The sequence below is a fragment of the Mastomys coucha genome, unplaced genomic scaffold (genome assembly GCF_008632895.1).
Source record: "Mastomys coucha isolate ucsf_1 unplaced genomic scaffold, UCSF_Mcou_1 pScaffold1, whole genome shotgun sequence".
Taxonomy (NCBI): Eukaryota; Metazoa; Chordata; class Mammalia; order Rodentia; family Muridae; genus Mastomys; species Mastomys coucha.
The window spans coordinates 31,148,042-31,153,226 of NW_022196891.1; positions in this window are offsets into that span (position 1 = coordinate 31,148,042).

Sequence of the window (5,185 nt, forward strand, 5' to 3'; positions counted from 1 at the left end):
CGTGCACGGGTGTATGTGGTATGGAAGTCAGAGGACAATATGCAAGGGTCATTTCTCTCTTTTCACCACATAGAGTCCAGAGTTGTTAGACTCGGGTCGTCAGACTTGGTAGCAAGTAATCTTGCCCAGCCGAGTCATCTTGCTCCGACTGGGCCCTTGTACAGGTATGAAGACAGGCGTGGATATCCATTTTGCTGGACTTCAGCCTCACTGTTGGTGATTAAGAGTACAGACTCTGAAGCCAGAACGGCTGGACTTGAATCCCCAACTTTGCCAGCTACAACTCTTGGCTGTGGTGCCCTGACCTCAGTTTCCTGCTCTTTAAAACAATACTGCTTACCTCCGAGTGGCTGGAGGCACGGCTACACAGTGCTTAGAACAGCACTGTCGCTCAGGAATTCCGAGGAGTTCACTGCGACTGTAACCCTCCACAAAGGAGGAAAGGGGGGGGGGGGGCTTTCTGTATTTTAGCACTGGCTCCTCCACCACCGGTCTCCGGATAATAACCCTCTGTTCCTGTTCTAAGAAATCACTTCTTTGTGCGACGACTCTTCAGTCTCCCCAATTACACTCTTTTGAAGACACTCATTCTTAATGGTTAATTATTCCAATTTTCCCGTAGCCAAGGCCTCTCGCCACTTGTGTTCCTCTCCTAACCCCCCCCCCCCCCCCCCCCGAGGGTTCAGTGTTCTGGGGCCCACACAGTCTGCCCTGTGCGCCCTCCTGGGCTCTGGCTGGGAGCCCACCTGAACAAAGGGAAGCATCACTCAGAACCCTCTGCCCCTCCCCTGCGCTCCCAGAGCACCAGCTTCTCACCCAGGCGCAAAGAAGCTTTTAGGTAGGTCAGAGGGGGCTATTCATTTTACACAGGCCCAACTTTGTCCCCATTCCCAGCCACTTAGTGAGCAGTGAGACCCAAGCACTTCTCTGAGGGTGGGCAGACACTGGGCCCTGGCAACCTGCAGAAGGAATCAAGCAGGCATAAAGAAAGCAGCCCAGGATTCTCTCACTTATCTTTTGCTATATTATAAACTACCCAGAGCTGTGCGGTGGTGACCCATGATTTTAATCCCAGCACTTGTGAGACAGAGGCAGGCAGATCTCTGAATTCAAGGCCAGCCTGGTCTACAAAGCTAGTTCCAGGACAGCCGGGACTACACAGGGGAACTCTGTCTCGACATACCGCCACTGCCACCACCACAAAACTATCCTGGGACTAGGTAGTTTATAACCATCGTCTTTTCTTCACTCGTGATTCTGTAACAGGCAGGACCTTGTGGGATAGGTTGGGGCAACCCAAGATGGCTGTCCCACATCTGAGGCCTTAGCTGCAAAAGCTGTGAGAGGAGGTTTGTCCTTTCTAGTTTCTCGCCGCAGACCTCATCAGTATAATTAGACTTTATAGGACTGCTTCCAGAGAGAAAACAAGTTATGAGGTCTCTTGAGACTTCAGATTTTTTAAAAATAAAACTCACACACACACACACACACACACACACACAAAGAGAAAGAGAGAGAGAGAAAGAAAGAGAGAGAGAGAGAGAGAAAGGGAGGGAGGGAGGGAGAGAGAGCAAGCTCAGATTCACTGGGAAGTATCATCATGGATTAAATTGGGTTCTTCTGGGCAGAAGAGATGGTTCAGTGATTAAGAGCACTGGCTGTTCTTCCAGAAGTCTGGGGTTCAATTCCTAGCACTCACATGGAAGCTCACAACTGTCTGTAGCTCCCATTCCAGGGGATCTGACACCCTCACACAGACATACATGCAGTGAAAACACCAATGTACATAAAATACAAGATAAGTTACAAAAAAAAAAAAAGTTGCATCTTCCCTAGTCACCCTCTGAAGTCCTAGGCCCTAGCACCTTGGAGTTTGTTTTCAGTGGAATCAGGTCCTTGCAGCTATTTTTTTCCCCCTTTGGTTTTTTTTTTGTTTTTGTTTTTTGAGACATGGTTTCTCTGTGTAGCTCTGGCTGTCCTGGAATTTACTCTGTAGACCAGGCTGACCTCCCGAGTGCTGGGATTAAAGGCGTGCGACCACTGCCTGGCCCTTGCAGCTATTTTTAAAGATGTCTCAAATGTGAAGAACACTTGCAGCCCTTCTAGAGGACCTGAGTTTAGTTCCCAGCACCCATGTTGGAATGCTCACAATTTCCTAAAACTTTAGTTCCTCTGGCCTCCATAGGCACCCACACTTACAAGCACATACAACACATACACATACATATAGCTAAAAATAACATACAAATTTTTACGTAAAAATGAAGAACTATTGGGCCAGGACGGCCCCCTAAGGCAAAACAACCAGTGTCCTTTTAAAGGGACAAATCCGGCTGGGGATGTGACTCAGTTGGTTAGTGTGGCACACACCTAACCTCAGCACTCTGGAGAATCAGAAATACAAGGTGATCCTATCCTGGTCTACGCAGTAAATTGAGGGCAGCCTTAGCTACATGAGACCTTATCTAAAAAGGGGTGGAGGAGGTCACAGGATCACTCCGCAGGTAAAGATGTCTGTTGCCAAGACAGGTGACCTGGATTTGATCCCTGGGATCTGATGGGAGGAGAGAACACACACATACAAACATGATTAAAAAAAAATAATGCTTTTAGCCAGGTTTGTTCAATGCCACACACCTTTAATCCCAGCACTCAGGAGGCAAAGACAGTCCAGTTTCTGTGAGCTCTAGGCTAGCCTGGTCCACATAGTTCTAGGACAGTTAGGGATATATTGTGAGACTCTGCCTCACTATTATTTAGTTAGTTAGTTATAAGATTGAGGGTTGGCAAGAAGGCTCAGTAGTTAAAGACACTTGTCTGTCAAGCTAATCTGAGTTCAGTTCCCGGGACCTGCATGTCAGAAGGAGAGAACCAACTCCAGCAAATTGTTCTTTGACTTCCACCAACATGCCGTGGCAGGTGCGCACCCTAAGTAAATAGATACATGTAAGTAAATAATTTTAAAAATGAAGAAAGAGGGGTTGGAGAGATGGCTCGGTGGTTAAGGGGACTGTCTGCTCTTTCAGAGGTCCCGAGCTCAATTCCCAGCAATCACATGGTACCTAACAAGCACCTGTAATGGAACCCAAAGCCCTTTTCTGCTGTATCTGAAGACAGTGACAGTGTACTTGCATACATAAAATAAATTTTTTAAAAAATGAAGAAAGTATCCTCTTTTAAAGGAGAGGGGAAGAACCTGGATCTGACGTGCACACAGGGAGAGTGCCCAGGGAAGGCTGGGATTATATTAGGAACAGAAGCTCACTCAGAACTGCACCCCACACCATAGCCCTGCTAACACTCTGACCTAGGATTCCCAGCCTTCAGCCATGAGTTCTGTCTTAAGTCACCTGGTATTTGGTACTTTATTACAGCAACCCTGACAAATGACAAGCAAAAAGTCATCTGTTTGAGACAGGATCTCTCTTTGTAGCCCTAGCTGGCCTCTAACTCACGGAGATGAGCTTTCTTTTGTCTCTTGAGTATTGAGATTAAAGGCCTTCCTTATTTTCTCCTCCTTCCCTTCCTCTCTCCCCCTCCTTCCCTCCTTCCCTTCCTCTCTCTCTTCCTTCCTTCCTTCCTTCCTTCCTTCCTTCCTTCCCTTCCTTCCTTCCTTTTTTCCTTCCTACCTTCCTTCCTTCCTCTCTTTTGTCTGAGTCTGGCTTATTTTTCACTTAACAGCAACACTTGGATTTGGATCTTGAGAAAAATGATTTCCTGTCTCTGGCTTTCAGAACTATGAAAGAACTAATTCTTTTTTTTTCTTTTCTTTTTTTCCCCCCTCCTCCTCTTCTCCCTCCTTCTCCTCTTCTTTTTTGACAGGGTTTCTCTCTGTAGCCCTGGCGATTCTAGAACTTGCTGGCCTTGTACTCACAGAGATCAGCCTGCTTCTGCCTCCTACGCATCAAGAGTAAAGATGTGTACCACCACTGGCTGAAAAAAAGAATTTCTTCTACTGCTTTGTGTTGGAATCTAAAACCAACATGAAAAGGATAAAAAGAGTCCTTCTTGAATTAGGAGTAAGATATGGACAGGAAAAGATTAAAGGAGATAGGATGAGGTAGGCTAGCCAATACCGTACCGTACCCACGTGGGAAGAACATTAGACAACATGAGGTCTGGTCACTCAGTCATCTTCCATTTAATGCTAATTCCTTTGTTCCCGCAACAGGTAAAATACTTGGGGCAAACCCCTCCCCCAAACTACATCGGTAACAGTCCAATCAGAAACTTCCTTCTTGCAAATAGAGGTGGAGCTACTGAATGTAGCTGCTTCCACAACGCTGCGTTACTGTCCAGGCTTAGGGGAGGGAGACCACAGCTTTGAGTCACAAATGTGACCTAGGAAGTTAATATAAATAGGAATAACAAATATTTTGTGTGGTAAATACAGATTGAAGAGTCATAAACAGGACTCAGTATGACTGGAAAAAAAATCAAAGAGGTGTGCAGAGCACCACAGGTGAAGGGAAACCCAGCAGGAAGGTAGTTGTATAAGACAAATGTAGACAGGGTTACAAGCTGATTCAAAGGCAGGGTAGAGATGGAGTCTTGGTTTGTGAGAACCAAGTGTATGTGTACCAGCCTGACTGCAGTGGGGAAGCCTGGGAAAAGGAAACTTAACACCCAAAGCCCTTGTTTTGTTTTTGTTTTGTCACATCTAGTTTTTTTTTTTTCTTTTCTGAGATAGGGTTTCTCTGTGTAGCCCTGGCTATTCTGGAACTCACTCTGTAGACCAGGCTGGCCTCGAACTCAGAAATCTGCCTGCCTCTGCCTCCCAAGTGCTGGGATTAAAGGCGTGCGCCACCACCACCCAGCCATATCTAGTATTTTATGGAGCCCCTTCCTTACATGTTTTAAGGGTTGGATGGAGTTTTCCCAGGACCTAGGCTCTGAACCCCAAACTTGGTATTTGGTAAATGGTGAATGAGTGAAGACTGCTCTGTACTTTAAGTCAGAACTAAGTATGGGAGGGAAGAGGAGAACACTACATTGAATTGGAATCCTTATTAATGACTTGATTACTGAGATAGTATTATAAAAAAATTAAAAAGCTGAGAAATCTGAACTCAATGTGATTGCCCCCAGTGTGCTGCAGAGCTTGAGTGGCAATTCTGTTCACATCCATGAAATCAGAGGTGGCGCTGTGGAGCACTTTCGGAAGAGACAGAAAGACTGTGCCGCT